Source organism: Cephus cinctus, unplaced genomic scaffold (assembly GCF_000341935.2).
Source record: "Cephus cinctus unplaced genomic scaffold, Ccin1 Ccin1_scaffold0997, whole genome shotgun sequence".
Taxonomy (NCBI): domain Eukaryota; kingdom Metazoa; phylum Arthropoda; class Insecta; order Hymenoptera; family Cephidae; genus Cephus; species Cephus cinctus.
Window position 1 is genome coordinate 629530 of NW_014333542.1, and position 23595 is coordinate 653124.

The following is a 23595-nucleotide window of genomic DNA, read 5'->3' on the forward strand; positions in this document are numbered from 1 at the left end:
CTCTCACCTCTCTCGCTCACTGACGCTTTCCTACTCTTTATTACTCTACCTCTCCTCTTTTACTACCACTCGCAGTCGCCCCAGCTCTCTCACTCCCTCGTTCGCTCTCCCTATGACGCTCCCTAGGTCGAATCCCTAGCTCTCCCACTGTTTCTCCCTTTCGCCCTTAGGTTCTCGCTCCTTTTCTTTTTTTCTCTCTCCTCTCGTCGGGGACTCCCTTCCTTTGCGCAGCCAGAACATCCATCCACCAGCATCGTCACGAGGTACCGTGTGCCCTCCATGTATTATCCCTCCTGCTTCCCTCTGCGCAATCAATCGTTACGCAAAACCCAACAGCAGTCTCGCACCCCCCCGTCGCCCCCCTCTCTCGCTTCTTCTCACCGGATGCCCGACTGACTCCAGAAGAGACTAACGCAGCCTGCTGTCTGCCTGACTCTTTGACTGCCTGACTGCCTAGTCGCCGGTCTCTCTAACTTAACCGCCCGTCCTCCGCCGTCACCGAGGAGACCTCGACCTGACGCCGCGGACACACGGCGCAACGGCCCTGTCAGCGAAAAAAAGCAGGCCGGCGCCCGGCTTTGGCCGGCATTGCGCAACCATGGAACGGAATGAATATAGATGGCGTATAGGTAGTAGGTACGCGCTACGTGAAACCGTCCGCTTCTTTGTTCCGGCAGAGAGTCCGCGACTCTCTCCGGGTCCTATGACCTCGACGTCCAGAATACGCTATTCGGCTTGACATCCTCGAGGATGGCCTTCCTCCGACCATTTCCCATTGGCTACGTTCTACCCAAACCGACGCCCATGCCACGCTCGCTTCACGATCAACCTTTACACGCGATCCTACTGCGATCCTTCGCCGATTGCACTTCCCGAACACCATCGCGCACTTCTAGTTCACAATTTTCCTCAGCTCGCACTTGTCACTATGATATTATCACTCTCACTCACTGATTCTTACTTACCAAACCTTCCTACTGGCTCCAAGGGTGTCTTGTATGATTTACGGACGATGCTGATCACGTGCATACTGTAGTTTATGCGGATGCTGTACGGAGGATCGCTTGTAGGATATTCGCAATGAACGATGATCTTACAGCGACGACTTCAATGCCCAAAGCCGACAATTTAACAGGATAGAAGTCTGTAAACAGAAAAGACGAAAGTCATTGACATTGGCTGATCAGCAAGTTACGACACAATCCGATCGACGCCAGGAAATTGTTCAAGGATCAAAGATCCACGTGAATCTCAGAATTCGCGAGAGATATCCTCGAGTAAGCGAAACTAAAGAGGGACCTCGAGGAATCTGTCTTGATAAAGAAACAGAGAGGAAGCACTGGCAAAGAGGAAAAGCAGAGGAGAGCGCAGAGCAGCGAGAAGCGCCGAGACGCCGAGCGTCTCGAAATAGCCTGGCATATCGGTGGTTTAATATCCGAATGGTCACGCAACAATGCATACGATGACCTCAAACTTAGCCGACCGCTTGCGAAACCGTCTCGTAACACCAAGAACTACACTAGAGTCTTTTCTCTACGTACCGTGGATCCTTTGGTTAATCGCACCGATGATCACGACCGTGGATCGCACGAAAGAACTGTCAATCCGTTCGTCTGCAGTCACGGGTACTATTCAAACGTCAAAGATGGCGTTGAGAAGTGATTTTTAGTTTTACCGCGAGGGAGAGCCACTGCGGAAATTCAAGTAACTTCGAACGTTTTAACGGAAACTTCTAATTGACACACGTCGATTCGCTCTGCCACAATGAAGAATCGTATACTGGACTGTTAAAGGATCAAATTCCCAGTGAATAATACATGAGTGCAAAGCCAAGTGCACATCTATGCAAAGTGTGAATATCCGGTGAGTCCGTCGTTATAGCGAGCGTCCATTACGTGTATTCAGGGCGTGTCGCGTCGTCTGTTATTTTTCAAAGCTTTCACAGCTTTTCATTCTTCCGTATAGAAAATCCTGTATGCTTATGATATTTTAGTACTTATGTGTATGGGGTTATGCGTCACTCGCTATTGGACAGTCGGAACTGCAGTGTGAAGACCGTATGAGGCCGTATGTGATTCGGCCGCGGAAAACAGTACGAGAGCCATGCTAGTTGACAGATGACAAACGTTGGATATCATGGTATTTATTTTTTGCAATAATTATAAGATTATGGGAGCATGTTGAGGGAATATTCTTTCAATGGGTTATCGCTGTACTCCTATGGTTTCTATGGTTTAAACGTGGTCGAAGGAGGAGCGAACTGGCTCGGCCGGTTCGCTCTTGGCTCACTGGCTGCTGATACTCGAATCTAAGCCGCACCGTGGCCTGGCAAAAACCGCCATTTAATATCTCAGGAACGGTTTGACATTTTTTCATGAAACTTTTTCTATATCATTCTAGACCATTTGTCATGATCATTTATATGGCTCTTATTGATCTTTTCTTTACGGGTGTTGCGTAATCGATCGAAATAGGTTTGCGTCTTGGCTACATAGAAATCATTCGAATTCATGTGTTTTACGTGATTTTTTCCACTTTCTTTCTACGCCGGAAGCTATATCAGTGGTTTTAGGTTAAAAGTGAATAATTACGGTTTTCATGAAGCAAAAAAACTTTGTAAACCCCTATAGAAGCGTTTTTAAATTAAATTTCTTAAACCATTGATACCAATGGGATTAATGAAAGTGTAGTAATGAATTTTGAACAATTTTTTTTTGAAAATTCAAATTTCAAAATTCAACTTTTTTGAAAATTTACGTTATGTTTTCCGCATTTTCTCGTCGCACCGTGTAAATGCTTCTGCAACGTGTTACACGGAATTTGAACTTATTTCGACAATCGATTCAGCTTCTGTACTCGTTTATCGATATTATATCGATTCTGTATTATTCAACAAGCGAAGGACTCTGTAACTATAAGAGCAAAAGATCGATCTCGATTTTAATCCAGCCGGAGAAACCTGACCGGTTTGCCGAAGAGACAACGCCCGGTTATCGCCATTGATCGTGGGATAACAGAAGGTTAACTTCGTCACGCTAACGAGAACATTTTTTGGTTCGATGGGAATAACCCTTTATTATTTTATGGGTTTTCTCACGGGAGGAGGTCCGTATTACAATCGACGTTTCTACCGCTTGTACGATGACGTTGCGTAGAACGATCAATCGAATTAAGAAAAATTGCGCAATCGATTACCGAGCTATAGGATTTTTTTATTGAAATTTTCTAAATAAATTTTTGCCATTTTTAAAAAATTCAAAACACGGCGATGCAATCGTGTTTTATGTAAACTGACTCGTGTATTACGTAAATATTGGAAATTAGGTAAAATCTAAATTCTATATATTTAGTCTTTCCTGTGATATTTTTTTTTAGAATTCCATTTTCCTCTTGCCCTTTTCTCAAAAGTATCATTTACTTTACGGATACGACCGAAACACTAGAGAAATATATAATTCAAAGAGAAATTAAACCCCACCGACCGCTGGGAGAGTTCCCAGCGTGTCACTCGAGTGGTCGCCCGGATCGATGTGATCTTTCATCAAATTGTGGACTCTCCCAAAGGTATATTAATATTTTCTCAAAGGAAGTCACAACAACAGGAAGGCATTTGAGTTTATTATTTCTATACAAATAGTTGCCAACTTGATTTCATGAATTCTCTAGCCTCTCTACGTTTTCTCTCCAGAGTCTCTCCCGGTCTCTCCAACTCTCTCCTAGTCTATCCATAGTCTCTCCCGGTCTCTCCATAGTCTCGCCCAGCCTTCCCAACTCTCTCCTGAATTCCCCGTAGTTTCTGCACAGCGACAAACTGCTAAAAAAGATTGAACGCGCATGCGAGCGCGCGTGTCGCGTTATCAGCCACGTTATCACGTAAACTCGTCTTATAGGTGGACGATACAGAAACAGAGACGTCACGCACCTCCAGCTGTACACATTAATAATTTGACATACATGAACTTACGGAAGCAGCAGACGTGGCCTGCTTATTCAGTTCCCTGATTCTACATACGTACTTGGACTCGCGACCGTAGTTCCCAGCGGGGCCAGACCGGCCGGATTTCGTTCGGCGAAAACTCCACCATGATGTCGCGGACGCGTAATCTTATCCGCAGTCCGTCGGGCCTGGTATACAGGCCCAGTACACAAGTCGCTATTAAAGTCCCGCAGGCGATACATATATACCACACGATACACCGACTACAATACGTTAGAGACGCGTTGCGACGTACCGAGCGCCAACTGTTTGCTCTCGGCATTCCAGATGTCGCTACTGTCGCACGGAGCCATGGGTCTTCTCGTTTCCACCGATGGCTCTCCTTTCTGATCGCTTCTCTTTTTCCTCGATGTGAATTCGCCTTTAACATTTTTTAAAAAATATTAATAACTACAGCCTCCCGTTCCTACGCGGTTGGTATTAGGTATTTTTTGACCGGTCAGAATCTATACTTTCGGGTGCGCATCTCGTTCGCGGCGTTCGATGCATACTCGCCTTGAGAAATTTTCGCGTGGGACGCCCGACGACTTTTTCTTATCAACGCAGCGACCACTGTATACAGTGCGCGATATCGGCCGCGACTTTTTGAGGTTATGGACTCGTCGAGGGACTACGTCATTTGCCTGGAGCAGCCGTACCTGCATACGCGTCTGTTGACTTTTAGCGATATTCGTTCAATGGAAACCCGCTTTAAGGATGGTCGGTACGGTGTCATCGTTTTGCGGAACGCACTTGGAAGAAGTGCTTGGTCCTGAAATTACGTGGAGCTCTTACGAGAGTCCAGGCGAGCGTCGCGGTCGTTCTTGAAAGAGCCTGTAGGTCTACGGGGGCCTCTCCTGGGACTTGTTGCTCCTGTTTGGGCCGGCCTGGTTGGGTCCTACCATTTTGTACCGTGGCAGGTCCCCCAGCTTCCCCCACGGAACTTGTTCGTACCTTAGCGCGTCACGCCGACCGAAGATCACGCTTTTGGGGACTTCGTGTATGTGACACGTGTTGATGTTTTTATTTTGAAGTATACCGAGGAAAATAAACATTCCCATTTCGCACGTGTCTGTCAAATTTGACGTCTCTTAGTTTTATCCAGCAACCACTCGTGACGGGCTAAGGCAGTATGACGCGCGCATTTGGTAATTCGGGGTTTTTAGGTATACTCGTTACTTTTGAAAGGCAGACATTTACGAAGGAAACATTGCCGAGGGCCGTGCTTCATTCTGACGGTAGCCAAATTTCATTATTTTACTCAATTTTTGAAATATCGCGTATAAATGTCCCGGGTGGTACTAGGCCCAACCCGCGATTTACGATTGCCTGTTTTTTTGAATTTAATCAAAAAAAAAATATGTGGAGAGTAACCTGAAATTGGGTTATTGAACAATGCTATTGTTATTTTATACAATTTTTTCCAAAAATATGTACATTTCGTCGAGTGCGTAGCAGAGGCGGGTCTGTCAGAAATGGCATATCGAAAAAGTGGGTAATTAACTGATTTAAGGGAAATCCTTAATGGCCATCCGATGCGGAAGACTGTGTCATGCTCAAATTCGTAAATATTTATTTTCCAGATTGGCCGTTTTCGAAAATACAAGCAAATCCCGAATGAGCTCCGAGGCCGATAGGCGTTATCAGAAATCGTCCGTAACTCGTGAACGACTGGTGATAACGTGACGAAAAAAAAAAGTTAAAACGGCGAAATTGTTTAGAATCGACCACAAAAAGAATGAAGGCTCTATCGCAATTGGAAGCCAAGATATAAAATGGTGGTATTTGGTAGCCCAAGGTGCGGCTCGGATTCCACAACAGAGTCGGCGCAGACCGGAGTCCAGCCAGGAGCGAGCGGAACTTTCCACGAGCAAGTATTTCCTACTCCTAGTAACAACCACACTCGACATCAATTTCCATACAGACTGTATATGCAAAAACCTTATTTTCGTTCTATAAAAAAATTTTCTAATCCACCAAACCAAATTGGACCATATTAAAACCAAAAAAAAAAAACGTCCCAACCCTAAAAAACCTAACCAAAGGAAAGCCTCACGTTAATCGCCAGTCAATTAACCCCTACAGGAAGTCCAACAAAGAGTAGCCATTTTGGTACCACAAGCGGTACCAGATGTCAAAAATGCAGATCAGCCCACGTGACCGGATTGTCAAAAAAGAAAAAGAATCCACCGAAAAAGTCTAATCTCCAAAATGAAGCGTGCAGCATCCCTCCAGTACCAAAGGGTCAAAGGTCATCGTAAGTCCAATCGACAGCGAGAGGAAGGTGCAGAGGACCCAGAAGACACAGAAGGTATTCCGAGCAAGCTCAACCCTCCCTCCGTGCTTCCTAATGGTAAAAGCCCATCGCTTCCGGTTTTCAGGTCCAGCCGGTAGCCGACGAAGAGGATGAACCTGAAGCATCCAGGAGCGCCGTTACAAAATTCAACTTCGTTTCGCCTACATAGAGACACAGGAGTGCGCCTCTATATACCTTGTACCCCCGATAGTAATTCTCGTCTCCATGGTAACACCCCCGAGGCGTCCCCCTGCGCCCCCCTGCGTCCACCCGCGCACACAGTCCTCGACCACCCCAACTCCATAGGAGCGTCTATCGATCCGTCGACGCTCGACGTACGTTTTCTACAGGGAGTGCTACTGACAACGTTCTTCTCTTGGGTTATCTTGGGTTCTCCTGGGTTCTCTCTTCGGTTCTCTCTCCCTTGTAAACGGGTTGACCGTCTACACCCTGTACCCTCGGACCCCACATCCAGGCCCCTCTCCACCCCTCTTCCCTTGTCACCCTCTCCCGGACTTATTCCGAGATTACAAATTATTCGCCACCCACCCCCTACCTCCCAGCCCCTCCTGCACCCACTACCCCCCTGGCTACCCTTACGGACCCTTTAGGTGCTTCCATAACCATGGTTACGCGACTGAACGATTCTGGAAGGGAGAGTGAGAGAGAGAGGGAGAGAGAGACGAGAGCCAGTGGGACAGAGAGAAGGGATAAAATCGGCGTACAAACCAAGCGTAAAGACCGTCAGCCGAAGACGCTCCTCTTGCAATAGCACTTCTGTACTCCGAATGTGTTATCCTGATAGTATCCGGCTACAAATCAGCACTTACTATATGCGTCGCTGTTAACCATCAGGCCACGTGACTGTTGAGGTCAGAAAATGTATAAACGTAGATACGTCAATGTGTATACCGGGTGTGTCGGTTGTGCAGAAATTTTGAGAAAAAAATTTTATACCAAAAAATAAAGGTATGCTGCTCCGTGTATGAGCTTTTTATAGGTACCGTGTAGTCCTGTATGTATGTATATATATGTACTGTACAAATATATATAGTAATATAACCGTGTGAAAAACAGAGTCGCGGGAGTAGCAAGAGCAGCAAGAGGCCTTCGGGTTCTCTTGCCAGCGTTACGTTCTCTCTGTACCTATGCACTCTATCTCTCTCCCTCTCTCTCTCTCATTGGCAATGCCTCTCGCTCCTCCGCAGTACTTTGCCCCTTGCCAACTCTTTCTCTGGCCGTGCTCCAGTCGCCTTGCAAGCGTGATGGTTGTCTGTATAGGTGTCTACCAACTTACCGAGAGTCTCTTCGGGCTCCGTCGGTCCGTTTCGTGAGCGAGACTGTCTTATATATATATATATATGTATAGAGACAGAGAGAGAGAGAGAAAGAGACACCTCATGCAGTCTACTGGATGTTGGCATCATACGCAGCCTACTGGCTCTCTCTCTCTCTCTCTCTCTCTCTCTTGAGACGTGCAGCCGCTCCTCTCGTTCGGAGGCCTTTCTCTCTGTCTCTCCCCCACTCCGTGGCTTTCACCGCGTGCGATGAGACCCGCTGGGCGCGATGCACGCCGCCTTGAGACGTGCAGCCGCTCCTCTCAAAGAGACACCTCATGCAGTCTACTGGATGTTGGCATCATACGCAGCCTACTGGCTCTCTCTCTCTCTCTCTCTCTCTCTCTTGAGACGTGCAGCCGCTCCTCTCGTTCGGAGGCCTTTCTCTCTGTCTCTCCCCCACTCCGTGGCTTTCACCGCGTGCGATGAGACCCGCTGGGCGCGATGCACGCCGCGCGATATACATATATACCCGCGGACCAAAGTGGATTCCGACGCGAAGATTTTATTAAGCATCGTATCTCGCGCGCTATTCGAAACCGGCCCCTCAACCAAATCCGCCGTGGCCGCCACTTATCGTTATTACTCGATACAGCCTATACTTACGGGTCGAGCGCTTCCGAGACATCGGGAGTATCCTTGAGAACGTGGCTTAGAGGTTATGTTGGCTATACTTATTTAAGACATATACTTTTGGCATGGTTGAGGATTCACATTTTTGAAAATCTATTGCTAACGGGAAGGACGATGGTAAAAAATTTTGGAAAATTTTGGAAAAACAAAAATTTATTGTTCATTCGATTGGACGGTGAGCGTCGCTTTGAGGTTAGGTCAACTATTTTTTTTTGAAAATTTTGGCCACTGCCCATTCGCGTGGATGGGTCTGATCAATTTATGGTTAGGTACGTGAAGTTGGCTTCGGTTGTACTGCTGTACGATTGGCTCGAGATTCGATATTATATCGAACTGAATGCGAGTAATCGAGATCTTGATTTTATTTTTTGGTCGTAAATTATATTTTGAATAATTCTTTTTTTTTTATTATACAGGTTCACTATCATTCGGAACTTTGAGGAAACTACTGGTTAACGTCGGAGACTCTGCGCTACGGCTGAAGTAACCAGCGAGAACGGTGCCAATCAGTGTTACGTGGTTTGTTTCGTAACAGACTCGCGATACGAATATACGCGAGTCGTGCTCCCGACACGCAAACGGCTACGAGAGAGTTTCAGATTCAGATGAATTTATTATATCGCCAAGACCAGAGTCAGGATCCGCACCTGGTACCTGGGTTTATCTCAAGAGAGCAAAAGGAGAATGCAAACTCTTTAAACGAGATAAAGAAGAGGAAGTAGAATTCGTCTGGGCCAATCTACAAAATTAACACCCTCGTGGCAGCCGATCATCATAAGGATACCATACGAGTCTAATTAGAAAAGTTGCATATTTTTGTAAATACTATAAAAAAAATAATATCAATAATGATGATTAGTAATATTAATAATTGAATTGGCCCAAGATTAGGTAATTATTTTTAATTGATAATTTAATGAAAATTATATATACATACATATAGGCGAAGATGATCCAACGTTACTGTCAACGAGTATCCTTCGTCCTGAAGTCCCGTCCCTTAATCTTTGTGAGTATATTTGTCCGTTCGAGTATTTCCGTATAATAAAAGTTCATTGACCCTTGGGAAAATTGTTACCGGAATTCAACAAGTACACCAAAGTCTGTTTAGGAATTGCGAAACGATTCTCATGTCCATCTTCGGGCGAGCAGGGCTAATCAAGTCCTTCTGGAGATGACGTCTTAAGTATCAGTTACAGATTGACTTGGACCAGTGGGTTATCATCCTCCCAGAAATACTTGGGTCTATCCTGTTTAGACATCCGTCTGTCAGGGCGTACCTTCATGCCGACGCTTAATAAAATGATGAGACAGACCGTCTGTCTGCGGTTCGCCGACCGACTGCCGAGTGTACAGGGACCACCGGAAGTGGCCCATCACCGCCCCACATTCTCAACTTCCGCTCTTGTCGCTCGCTCGAGCGTCGCTTCCACGACGACGAACCTCCCGTGGAAAGGACGCGTCGCCAAGGAAGATCGTAACAAGACAAAAAGAGAAGAAGAAAAAAAAAGATAAGATCAGGGGGGGGTCAAAATGGGGTAATAACGAAAAAAAAAGTCCCTAATTCAAATATATTTGCAGATTCACACCGGAGAGGAATTTTGGTCCATCCGAAGCATCCCCAGTGAATGGCGTCATCGAGCATCGACAGGATTCATTATTACAGTGAAAAAAAGAAAAGCGACAGTCGACGGAGAAACCCAGGCATAAAGGTGAATGCACAACGGACGTAACGCAAAAAGGCGCCTATAGCACGGCAAGCGTAAAGATGGCGAGCGCCGGTGGAAGCGTCGTCGTCCCCTCTCCCCTGGCGTCCCTTTCACCGACGACAGGAAACAGTCTACCAGGGTACTACTTGGAAAGCTGGCGTCGAAAGGCGTCGCGACGGCATTATCGTTTCTCTACGTGGCTCGATCGATCGGCGACCTCCGATTACAGAAAAGTGCCCCTTCGAATTCTGCATCGACTGTCTGCTCTCTTTTTACTTCCAGCCGCAGCGAGTGGTCTTATATGTGTCATATGTACGTCTAGCTTACTTATTTATAAGCGTATACGGTGACAAGTGTATACGTATCTCTCTATATATATATATACAATCTACATACGTAAACGGTCAAGGTTCGCACAGCTCCAGTTCCTATCTCTGGATCCAGATCGTTATTTACGTACCGCTGATTATTTTCAGCATTTTAGCAACGTTTCACGGAGGTTATCTTAAGGCTTGGCGAACTCGAGGGCGATCGGTTATGTAATACAGTAACCATTATGAATATTCATAATCGTCAGACACACATACCTATATACATAGAGAGATAAGTATCGTGAACAGAGTGTAGACATAAAATTAGCATAACTCGTCCGCCATTAGCAATTACGATTACCGGTAAAATCAAATAGTACTTATGTGTCATGAATGGTCAATACCAAATAAATTGAAGCGCACAAGAGTTATGGGAATGGGCTGATGTGTTGTCGGGTATAAGATTTCAAGTCCTAATTGTTAACGGTGTCAATTGATATTTACATTCTTAATAAAGGTAGCGATTAACAGTACCCAGCCCAAGACCCTTAAATATACATTGGCCAGCCATCTTGACGGCTAGCCAGAAGCAAAATGGCCAAAGAGCCGGGTGCCACGCCGGCAGAGCCGAGGTCCGAGGGACTTCTGGTCGGAGGTCATAGGCCATCGTAAAACTTGGATTTTTTGGTACACGTAGTCGAGGTGAGTTCGAGGGGGTGAACGGGAGGGGGAGGGGCGTGGCCTCGCAGCAACCCCTTGCCCTCTAGCAAACCCCTTTAATTCGGTGTTGCGCGCGACAATGCACCCCCGTTAAGCGAACGTAAGAATTATCACGAATCAGGCTGTGCGATTGGGGATCTATAGATCCCTGGTATGGTATAGGATTTCTTGAACGTGATCCAAGCAGCGGTACCAGGCCGGTGAGCTTGAGTGTTTCTATGGCGGCGACGTTAATGGCACTAAGTATATGTAGTATGACGTGGGGTTATGTACGGGGAAGTAACACTCGATGGTCAGTTTCGAATAATTACGCTAGATCGCTTGATTGATTTAACATGGCTATTCGAGCGTTTCCTAGCAGTTCTATCTTATCGGAGACAGTTTCCCGGAATCGCAATAAATCCTTCCAGCCACTGGGAATGTTGTGTCGGTTTTAATGAGCCTGCTCGACTTCTATTTACCAGCAGTCGCCACGCGAGTGTAACATAAGCACGATCGTGGCGCGGAGCAGTGATTTCCATAGATTTTGAAAATCTTATTAATAAATTCAAATTCACGAAATTTTGACCCACCGTTCGGAAACTCACAGATCGAATAATAGGAAAAGGCATTTTGACGTTTCTGTAGTAAGCACATGTAGCTGCTAATGGTTTTGAAATCATGGAATTTGACACGTGCTCGCCACGTGGCCTGTGACGTTTACTGGACGTAGACTAAGGACAATGTTTATTGTCAAAACCAAGTAAATACGTATACCTGTACATAGTCATAACTCATAGGCATCACGGTAGTCGACCGTTCGAAGAATCCAAAACTGTTAACCGTTTCATAGAAATGGAATAAAGGCGAAAAAATAAAAAAAAAAACAAAAGCATGACCGTACGTAGCCAAGTATAGTCATTAGAGTAATACCCACGTTTTGTAGTAGCACAGAAATCGCTGTTCCTAACAAGGCGCACCAATTGTATCCTCGTGACAAGGTAAGAACGTCCATGCCGGGGGTATCGGCACGTGTCAAATTCATGTAAAGCTCTATGGCATATGTGACAGTGCATGTCCCTAGTGCGAAAATCAGTTGTACCCAAAACATGTAGAATCTGCGTTTAGTGTTTATCCCAGGAGACATGTTCAACAGGTGACACTTAGTCAGCATCGGGTCCCGTTTTCGTAAATGCTCGTTGGGGTCGGGATTGGTTTCTGACTTGGTGACGTCACTCTTGTATTGATATACGTGATACACGTGTACGCGATAGAGGCTATCCAGGTGCACAGGTGTCATTGGTTGAGACGTCATCCTCGTGGCCAGTCACGTGTCCCATAAAGCTGGAACGTATAATGATAGTTAGACACGTGAAGGAATGATCGGTTCAATTTGCGTGATTAGCATTTCGGTTGGCTGGTTAATGGCGCTCGTTAATTTATTCAAATTGATTAAGGCTCTGCTGGAGGACGATTTAATGCCGACCACACAAGTGCATAGGGACGCTTGCACGAGGCGTCGAGTGGGCGCCTGTATGTGATATGGTCTTTTGCCATTCCAGTAGACGTTGTGGATAAGCTGGTCGAAGGTGGTCGAAGGATATATATACTCAAGTATATAGGTACTTGGACAAGGTAAATTTTATGGGGGTATGTAAAATGAGTTACAAGTCGGATAATCGGGTAATAAACTTCCGGTAGGACCCCCCGCGTGTAACCACGCGTTGTATGAGCGTCGGGACGCTTTTGCGATAGAGAAAAAAAATAATAAATATTAAATGGATTTACAAAAAAATTCATATCCCTGGTATGATAAGTGGTTCTATGAGTTATAAAAAGTTGTACCGTCGAAATGATATTTTGAAAATCCCGCGCCTCGGTTTCCGTCCCGAACTACCTTGGCCTAAATAGCCAGAAAGTTTTTGGCACTCGTACCGTCAGGCTATTTCTCAAGTACTTTCCCCTCGTCGTGGTGGCAAGTCTGTATTAGTAATCGTGGTACGGAGGGGTGCTGGCGTTCACGGAGCCGTAGCATAGAGTCTGGAGTTATAGGAGCAGCTATAGAATGGAGTAAGCATTGTAAATCAATACCCTGGGTTGCCGGCGCTCCGAACGCCCCGCGTTTCAACATGCCAATACACTGGGATAGCCTCCGTCCCTGCAGGAGAACCTAGAGTAGGAGTGAGACGGATAATTTGGAGAGAGAAAAACGATGGGCAATGGCAAAAGAAAAACCACCATACAGTCGGTCATAAGAAGCGATGAATTACTTTTAGCATTAAAAAGATAAAAATCTGACGTACTCTTCTTTAAATGGTTTCTCTCTGCATAATCATTGATATACACCTGTGCCGCATTAATAGAGTCTCAAACCATAGATGATGGAGGGGATAGAGCGGTAAGCTTGTTTGACGACTAAACCGGTTGGATTAATTAGCGTACAATTGACTATAGGATTGCTGTATGGGGGTCTGGTAGTGGATACCGGGTATTGTCATGGGGTAGAAGGTTATGGTACTTGTTTGGTATAGTTACTCGAAAAAGGCCCCGGTCGAAGGGGCAGGTGGGCAGGCTGTTTGGAGAACGGCCCACTTTCGGGCCCATCTTTTGGGACCGTCGTTTCGTCTCTCTCTATCTGTGCCTGACCATCCGTACGTCGCGTTCATGGGGTTGGCAGCATTGGCCCGCTAGCTGCTACAGGAAGAGAAAACCATCTGGTCCCCATCATCGAAGCAGCTGCTTCTTCCTCTTCTCTTGCTCCTATGCCGATCATCCTGCAATCGGTAATGCCTTTCGAGCTCAGGATCCAGGATTAAGTGTATTAGGCATGCACCTACCTGGTTAGGTATATACTGAACGAGTCAGTCCTTCCAATCCCAATTGTGGATCAGCCTTGTAGGTCTCCGTTCGCCATTGTTAATGGCAACGCTAGAAGGGGATTCCCATAACGATATTTTGAGTATTGTTGTATCGGATGATCTTAAGAAACGTGTCCATTTACTCGGAATCAATTAGGAAGTCCTAGACTCACATTCTCCGGTGATAACGAGTGACCATAACGAACGTGAGTGATAAGGAATTTTATCTATTTTCTGTAAAAAAAAAAAAAAAAAAAAAAAAAAAAAAAAAAAAAAAAAAAAAAAAAAAAAAAAAAAAAAAAAAAAAAGGAAAAGTACACAGTTTATCAGTGTCCTTGCAATTAGTAGAAGACACAGACGATACCTTTTTTTTGTCTTTAACCAGAGAAAATCCTTTTGCCTCTGCCTGGCAAAGCCAACATGAGATATGGAGCATCGAGAGACGCAGTTGAGCTCACCATTGCTGGATCGCTAATCACGCTAATTAATTGCCTCGACTTTCTGCTTAAGCGTCCACTCTTCTTTATTTCTCTTCTTCTCCTTCCCCCTGCTGCTCGTCGTTGCAGAACTGTAGAAAGAGCCGCTGTACGTAGACTATACATTTATGTGTGTATATATATATATATTCACAATGAAAATAAGTACAACAGCCCATCCTCCGTCACGTTCGCAGTCATGGCGGGTTAATCAACTCGCAGGAGACGCCCGTGGCCACAGCACTATGTATAAGTAGAGGCCGATCACGAGTGTAGCTACTCGAGTCGCGCTGGTAACTGGGATAGAAAAAGAAAGGAGAGAAAAAGAATGAAAGAAAAAAAAAGAGGACTGGCTTCAAGGCGATTTGCTGTTTTAACTAGCGCGCCGGTCGCGTCGGCTGCGGCAACAGGCCGGCCAGATTCCTACGGGCCGCTGGAACGAAGTCGTGGCCGGGCGAACTCGCAACTCAAGGCAGAACTTCTTTCCTCCGTTATCCTCCTAACGGGTCAGCCTCCATCGCTGTTTACCTCGAAGTAGAATTTACGCGATAATAACAGTTCCTACCGCTTGCTCGAGTCCCGACTTGCACTGTATACTACCCAGCTGATACTGATTTCCCTTATGGGCAACCATTATGCCCGATCCACAAATCTTAGGCCCGTGATCTTCTGCCGGCGCATTCATTATTCAGTCCGCACTGTAGCTACAATAGTACTAACCAATAGTGGATTCTCTCTGTTTCCATTGTATTCAGTTTAGTCATCCCTGATGCTCGTGTGACATTCCTAGCCATGCCGGTACATCCACACGTACAAATGCGTGCATGATAAGCGAGAAAACGTAGAGCTATAAAGTTGACCTGAAAGTTTCTACGTCTGTCAACAGGTGGGAGGACAGTCGATTGGAAACTGGCGAATTACATGGCACTGGTAGCAGAAGCATTTTAGCCGTACTTCCCGTCGTGACGTAAGTGCCTTTAGAATTTTTACAACGTTAATTTCTTTCACGTGCGAATGATCCACGACAATCGTGTCACCCGGCCGACACTTACGGTTCTCATGTATGCACGCATGCATGCACGCACGCGTGACGCACTTGAGATACGGCGCTGTAAGTAAGTCGGTTTGTCGCACGCGACGACTCTGACCGCGATAACATCTTCTGGACGCTTACGGGAGTCCCTCGACTGTTGCTGCGTTACGCTTTTCCTTTCTCTCTCGTTTCTCCCTAGAGAGGCTAGGGGGATGAATGGGATACGGATGACACGTGCCCGCCGGAATGGTTTTAGACGACACCGCAGCATGATCCGTGACGGGATCCATCATTCGTAAATGAGGTTATGTGCAAGTATGCAGTCGTATGGGAATATAAGATAGATACGTAGAGGTAGGTTACCGCAACTTATTAAATTAGAGAGTTGAATGTTAGAGACTCGAAAACCCGTTGAACCACCTTGGCGTTACGCCGTCCTCTATTTAGCATCTTGGTAAATCACGTCGGTTATACTTCCAAGAAGTCATCGTCGAGTACCTCATCGATCGTTCCCGGTGGCTGATTTGAGAATCGGCGTCGCCCGCGCTCTCGCGGCCTTGCCGGTAATGACGATGACAGCGATCATGACTTGCCGCTTGTCAAGCGTCCGAGAACGCAACTACACAGACGACACAGACGACACAGACGTAATGGCCGCCGCTACGCTCTCCGCTGCTAAGCACGCCCGAAATATCTTTCCGTTTCTATCGAAAAAATATAGCAAGGATCGTGCGCGTTTCCGTGCCTACAACTAACACGTTTACTTTTATCCTTATCTCTTTGTAATTCCTGTCGATGGGAAATATCATAGATACAAGTCACGACCTGCTTAAACGGTCGTCAGTTAAAACTAGTGTCCGCCATTGTTTACAGCTGTCAATGGATACTCGAATTTATCGTTCAGGGAGTTCAAACTGTTTAACGGACTTCTAGATTCAACTGACAAGGTTAAATACAAGACTATCGAATATTAGTGAAATTTATATCGATTGATCGATGGATCGCTCGACGCAGGGATGCCTGGATGGATTGTGTCGACTATAAGTGGAATCCGTGGGTGCGCGAGCGAGGTCATACGCACTCGGAATAGTTTATAGCTACGTATGTGCATAGACGTACTACTCATCGAGTACGTAGAGATACCTAGCGAGTGAGCGAGTACGTGAGGAATTCTCGGCGCGACTAGAGGCCACTGCTGCTCAAAATATTGACTCATTTGTCACGCCGGTAGAAGTCCGTGGCCGGGGGCCAAGTCTCGTTGGAGGAGGAGGAGAACGAGAAGAAGGGAGAACGAGGAAAGAGTAGAGGGAAAAAGTTTAAAGAGGTGAGTCCGTGCTGGATGAGAGGTTATAACCCGCTCGATAATTTTCTCGAAGAAACGGCGTAACCTCTCGTCCCATCTGTTCCTTCGTACTTGACTTAACCAATGAATTTTCTTACATCAATTTCCTATTGACAGTCGTTCGAACGTTATTGTAACGGCAATGACGTTTACCAGAGCTCGCCGCAATTCTCTCTCTAATACAGACCTTATAGGTTATGCTCGGTTTTCACGAGTGTCCGGTGTCGTCGAGTAATCTTATCCTGGGACGCATCTAGCCAACATAATGTCGCTTGACCGGTAGCACAAGGAGTGGCACTGGCCGCTGTCATATATTATACCTCGCGCGTCTAATGGTGTTCATTTCAGGGACGTCGCTATTATTCTTGCTACGATTCGTCGCCGCTTTAATGGCCGCCATTATTCAGATTTCGCTTTGACGCGCGACTTGCGCTCCGGCCACGAGTACAACACGACATACATATCTGGCCACGTGTAATGAGTATACATATGGCAGCTACCCATCTGGCATACATACATACATAAACACAAGAGGAAGAATAGTGAGTATTATACAGTGGTTCGTGCTATAGAAAGGAGTAAAGAGGAGAAAAAGAAATAAGCCGGGAATCATTGTGAATCTTGATAGATTCTCCACTGGTCCATTAGCAGCCGTATAATCATTGAAAGGGCCCTGAGCCCTAGAAGATAGGTTTCTGAATCCTCCAGGTCTTTCAGGTTAGTCACGACTGGCCCGGTAGGTTTCCTCCAGTAGGTTTTTGCACGGCTCCTTCCTCATCTTCCTCTCGGCCCTTGACCGTCCCTTTTCAAGATCTATAAGGCACGAAGAGGAGTGCGTCCTGAGGCTGTAAGACTCCTCGTTCCCCTCCCCAAATCCTTATCCCTTCCCAGTATTCCCCGTACTCGTTCCACCAGGTCGGCCGGTGGCCCGACAGCTCTTCACAGGTCGTTGATTCGGTGGGGCCGAGATCGCGAGATTCGATCCTCCGTCCATCCTTTAAGTCTTCATTAAGACGCTTCTTGCTTCTTTTTTTTTTCATCCTTTATTCCCACCTTGCTTGCATCATTCGTCTCTCTCCCTCCTTGGCCTCTGTTACGTTGGCTTATGGGTTACGCGGTATACCCGATTGTGAGATCAGAGAATGGTCCATTCGTAACGAGGATACCCACCGTGGTATTATCTACGGTGTAATTGGATACCTGGATAAGTCATTCTTTTTTCACGGTATCATCTGTCGAAATTATAAGGAGGATTCTTTTGTTATTTTTACCACGTGCATTTAACACGAACACTTTTTTTTCTTTTTCTAGAAAAACATTGGAGTTACGCTGTCGCAGAATGTACATTGGGACCAGGTTGCGTCCCCGTAAGTCGTAGGTATAAGTGCGTGCCGACTTATGGGGGTAGTTTAGTACAGCCCAACGATTTCATACAATTCGGATTCAGTCATCCCAATCAAACCCTCCGGTTCTTTCCACTTGAACCGTACGTTCCTCATGGGGTTTGTATGGTGGCAGTCCAAGCATGGAGAGGTAAGGCAACACGAATAGTTCCACATACTCGAATAAGGACAGAGTGAGCGAGAGGGTAGCTACGTAAAGGCAGGGTAGGATAGAAAGGTACAACACCCATAGGACACAAGCTGCATACGGTGGTGGCGCGTGTCACGAGGGCAGCTGCTACTATAGTCATTGTGTTCCCCTAAAAATAAAAAAGGAAAACGTTCTCTGGAGTAGGAGAAAGGAAGTACCCCAGAAGCCCAGATATATATATATATATATATATATATATATATATATATATATATATATATATATATATATATATATATATATATATATATATATATATATATATATATATATATATATATACACACACACAGAAGGGATGTATAAGCCCGTATCGTTTATAATGCTTCGGAATGGCCAAATTATAGAGAGAAATTCGAGTGTGTCTCGTGCCCTGGGTAATGATCCCTCTCTTTATTTTTTTTTTTTTCCTTAGCCCACTTTTATTCCAACCCTTGATTCCCGTGTACTTCTGCTTTCAGGTATCCTCCGAGTCGACACTGACAGACGTGCGTCCAGTAGAAGGCAGCGTGTTAACGATTGCACGTATAATTTAGTAAATACGGCTATATAAGAATGAGCTGTTGCCAAAGTATAGCGGTAATAAATTACTGAAGAGTTTCATGGAAATTTATATAACACAATTGGTTGGATGCAATGACGTAGGCATTCCAGGATCCGTAACCTACGCAGGCACGTACTCACCCAGGATGACGTGTTTCCCATTAAGGTGTGCAGACCGAGGTCTCCCCCTAGGATCAGACAACGTCCTGAAACCTCAAGGTGTGTCCTACCTGACCCTCTCGTGGGTTACGCACACCTACGATTCAGAGAAGGGAGGATTGCTGCGTGCTAAGGGTTGCGTAGGGCTGGCGACAGGATGGTAACACACTTGTCTGTAGTCTATACGTGTATAATGTATACCTATATATTACGTAGCGGTTATTTCTAGGTATGTATACCAACATGCTTCTCAACATTCTGGAGGGTCTCTACCTCAGCCCTGTCCCTTCGGCCCTTGATCTACCCTCAAGGAACCACCCTCGCCACGCCACTGCGCCCAACGAACGCCATCGAGGAACAGACGAAGTAGAGAAGGGACGCGAGTGTCTTGGAGACCGCAAAAGGGCCCCCTCGTGGTAGGGCCCATGGCGCGTGTCCCGGGTCCCGAAAACACGAAACGACCACCAACAGCTGCACCGACGCCCTCCTCGAATTACGCGCACCTCAACGTCCAGGAGTTTTGGCCAGGAGCACCAGGACTCTCAAGAAGCTCCTTTAATACGGATTCTTTATTTTTCAATGGGACCTGGAAGACGCGAAGATCTTCAAATTGATTAGCCAAGTTACATGGCTCCATGAGGATTCAGAATTTGGTTCGCTTTTGAGCTCGGACCTGTGGAAATTTATAGTTCCAGCCAGAGCTCAGCCAATTTTCCGTCCTATATGCCTGTCTCCGTCTAACTTAACTGTATACACATAAGTTTGTCTCTCTCGCACTTGCGGAATGCATAGAAAATATTTTTTTATTCTACATTCAATCAACCATCTCTCAATGATGTACCACTATGTAATGTCCATTCGTTAATGCGCACATCTCAATTTCCACAATTTGCCAATGGACACTGTTAGACCCAGTACACTGTTGGTTATGAAGTATTACAAAGTGACGGCATGACACCTGTCAAGCCTGTCCGATTTCGTAGCATTTCCACCGGACACCCAGTATACCACAATGCATTTGCATTCTGACCCTGTTACATATTTCATCACGAATTTATACTCATTATTGTTAAGGGTTAATTGTCGTCGAATTGTAGTCCGTAACCTGATCAGGTAATAGATAATGGAGTCTCTCACAGTCAGGAAGCTCGTTTAGCCAAGCACGCGACTAGTCTTTCTCAGTCCGCTCTAAAGGAGACTGACAAGTCAGCCAGGTGGCTACCGTGGATTCAAGTTTCCCTTTCGCATAAATAAATTGTAAAATTTTATTAAATCCACTTTAATTCAGAATTATTCATTAGTTCTACGCGTATCTTTGCCATAAATAAGTACACGTGTACATACGTCAAAATGACTGACACAATAACAAATACTGTCAGTTATCAGCTGACACGTGTTTCGGTTGTTCAAGTTACTCAGTAAAAGCCATAAGTTTACGTAATGACGTTTACAGAAAATTTTGTTTTTTCTTAATCTAAAACTAACCACCTAGTGCCTACCTAGGTCTAGTGCGAGGGTGAAATTTACCTAGGTCAATCGTACTGCGCGACAATGCTACTCCGGGCTGCGCGATACGAAAATAAATTAGACGCTAATTATAGTCAATGAACGACCCTGGGGCAATTAGGCCTTTAGCACTGTCATTGTGACCGTGGTGACTTTGCTCTCTACCTATCTAGAGATAATCTACGTGGGAGCGCCTTCCGTTCCTTGAGGACCTCTTCCCTCTTGGTCTCAACTTATATATATATATATATATATATATGTATGTACACACTATATACACAAGAGCCGGTGTACCTATATACACTCTTTCATTCTTATTTCCATCCCAAAGGTTCGCTCCTCCGTATGTACACACTATATACACAAGTAGAGATAATCTACGTGGGAGCGCCTTCCGTTCCTTGAGGACCTCTTCCCTCTTGGTCTCAACTTATATATATATATATATATATATATGTATGTACACACTATATACACAAGAGCCGGTGTACCTATATACACTCTTTCATTCTTATTTCCATCCCAAAGGTTCGCTCCTCCTTCCCGATGCCAGGACATTCCTACGGGAATCCTCAGGTCCCTTAAGGCGAATTAAGGTCTGTTCACTGCAGTGGTACGAGTTGCGGCTTTACAGGAGTTTTTATCAGGAATGCGCAACTGGTTGTCATTCTTATCTGAAATCCGTTCGGAAGGACCTGGAAGACCGACGCTGGATGATTAAAGGTTAACTTTAAAATATCAAAATAATTATTTCTCGTCTCTGCGTTCTCCAGAATGATGTTGACCCACTCGTGAAGCACGTGCCACAGTATGGGAGCACTTGCGGAGCGCAATGTTATTCTTGAAACGCGCTGTATACGCATACAGCGAATTGGCGTGCTCCGCGAAAAGTGTGGGGCGATTAACAGAGAACTCGTGGAAATATAATTGTACGTTTTGACCTTTCAGAAAGTCGCCGGGCAACCGACAGGCTGGTTCGTGTAAATACGCAGAGTGCATAAATGAGAAATAATAATAGAGTCTGACATGGGTTATTTATAGATCCCGGGACTCACATTCTCTACCTTTGAGCCAGTGACAACCGAATCGACACCTTCGCCGTAACCAAGTCAGGCTGGTTTCCACGACAAAATGGCGCCTGTTGACACGCTCCTCGAAACGCGGTGTTGGCCTCCCTAGGAAAAGTCTGAATGAACCCGAGGGGAATCCCCGTGAAAATTATTGAGAAATTATACATACGAAAAAGGTATCTGTCTTGACGCATAAAATTTATCACACCATTTACTGTACTCTGGTGCAGACTGTAGGCTTATACGTATACCCATCTCTACAACCAGACGCAATCTCTATTTCAGATGGTAACTAATATCTCTTTGGATTAACACCAGTGGACATAATTAACGGTCGCGCTGTACGAATTTCACGAGGATGTTAATGCGCGGCTGGCTGCTGAAATATCGTCGCGTCTAACGAGGATGTATGTTACGCGTCGGGAGGCTACAAGACAGCCTCGCGTGGATGATAGCTGCTTCCCGCAGTGCGTGGTGCACCGATGCCATAGGATACGGATGCGACTGCTTACATGAAACTCCCCTTATTCTGATCTTGCGGATGGGTGGCGAGTATGATCCTGAAGATGCTGGGAACGCGGTGGCGCTCATGTTATGCATAGATGTACATAGTCAGTAAAGTCAGATAGGCAAACTGAAGTTAGCCTGCGTATTTGATTCCTATGGTACAGCCAAAGGTGGTACGTTTCTACTGAATCAGACTGTATACGTACCACGTGGTGGATTGCACCGAGCATACGATACTATGGAATATGATAGTGGACGCCGGTTAGTTGGTTACTATTTACCAGGGTGTCTACCTGACTTTAAAGTGACGATTCACCCTGATGTTACTTGCAAATAGTCATATGCGTAGTCGTGTACTAACATAACGTGTTCCTGTTTAAAGGTCCGTTCGCAATGGCCGACAAGTCTGCGAGGTACCCAGGGAGTCCGGGAGTTTCTGCAGGAGCCGCAGGCATCTGGCTCCAATACGTCAAGCGACTCTTGGGCTCGTTATTCCGGTCAGGGACCACCTCCTGGCGTGGCGGGCGGCTTTTATCGTGCGACAAGTTAGTCGGGGCCTTTTTCCCCTCTGCTTACTTTTCACGTGAAAACGCAGACAAAACCTTGTAGACTGGCGGTGGAGTCGTTAAGGGCCCGAATGAGGCGCCTACTGTTGTCCTCGCTATTGTAGCTACGTAAGTCCCGGTATATCCGTCACGTATCTTGACTACGGTATTTCTTCGGTCCGAGTGAATAACTAGTTTTGCTGTACTATTAAAAATATTTTTTCTTTAGATTCTCCGAAGAGATCCAGCATCTTCCGGATGGGGTTGAGGCTTCTCTCTTGGTTGGTCGGCGGGTGGCAGAGGGTGACGAAGGGTTAAAGGCGCAGGGCACGGGCCCCAACGGGAAAGATGGCGAAGGAAGGGACATAAATCTCGCGCAGCACGGTGGCCGGCTGGAGCGAGGGAAATAAGAGAGAAAGAACGTGGATGAAAGAAGAGGAGTCCTGGAGTCGTGGCATGGGAGTGGGCGCTGAGAGGAAGAGTATAAAGGAGAAGAAGAGGAGGAGGCCACAAAGGCACCGTGGAATCACGCGACTCTCGCTATTATAACGTCCCTTCGACGCTTAATTGCTCCTCTGAAAAAAGAAGCCGCCGTGAAGCGCGCGAGTGAAGCTGCCGGCCAAATAAGGCCGCTCCGCGAGGAATCACTTTGCTCGGAACAGAATAGGCCGTGACGGAACATACCGAGGAGTCACGCGGAACATAATGAAACGGAGCCGAGATGGAGTGGAGGAGTAAAAGACTAGAGTATAAGTAGGCGCATATAGTATAAGTGTACTGGACGAGGAGGACGGGTCGTAGGCGCCGTTCTTGAATAACATATATCGAATAGACAGCCCGGAGAGGCTCGTGTAGGCAGAAGACAGCAATGCGGTTATACCAAAGGACACAGCGCCCGGGTCCTGGAACGATCGTGAAGGATTCGACGCCCTGCGTCGTTGGGTACGCTTGAGCGATCTGGAGAGGTTCCTAACTTCCAGTTTTCTTTCTCGCCCTCTCGCC

General features: G+C 46.1%; 3 long non-coding RNA genes across 6 annotated transcripts; 1 reads left to right on the plus strand and 2 right to left on the minus strand.

Annotated features, from left to right (window-relative positions):
• The first annotated feature begins 965 nt into the window (after window positions 1–965).
• Window positions 966–18445, plus strand: LOC107271565. 3 transcript variants are annotated; one of them, XR_003060920.1, is made up of 8 exons: window positions 966–1863; window positions 1994–2139; window positions 5560–6287; window positions 6358–6607; window positions 8659–10263; window positions 15182–15262; window positions 17982–18290; window positions 18388–18439. It is a non-coding gene; the product is annotated as an uncharacterized LOC107271565 (long non-coding RNA). The 3 variants fall into 3 exon arrangements; XR_003060919.1 differs by having other exon boundaries at window positions 17982–18445; XR_003060918.1 differs by lacking the exons at window positions 15182–15262; window positions 17982–18290; window positions 18388–18439 and having other exon boundaries at window positions 8659–11864.
• LOC107271567 lies at window positions 12008–14071 on the minus strand. 2 transcript variants are annotated; one of them, XR_003060924.1, is made up of 4 exons: window positions 13993–14046; window positions 13799–13889; window positions 13497–13735; window positions 12008–12305 (listed from the first exon to the last, which is right to left on the minus strand). It is a non-coding gene; the product is annotated as an uncharacterized LOC107271567 (long non-coding RNA). The 2 variants fall into 2 exon arrangements; XR_001538697.2 differs by having other exon boundaries at window positions 13799–14071.
• LOC112494923 lies at window positions 14185–15164 on the minus strand. Its single transcript, XR_003060925.1, has 2 exons — window positions 14450–15164; window positions 14185–14387 (listed from the first exon to the last, which is right to left on the minus strand). It is a non-coding gene; the product is annotated as an uncharacterized LOC112494923 (long non-coding RNA).
• Window positions 18446–23595: the final 5150 nt, after the last annotated feature.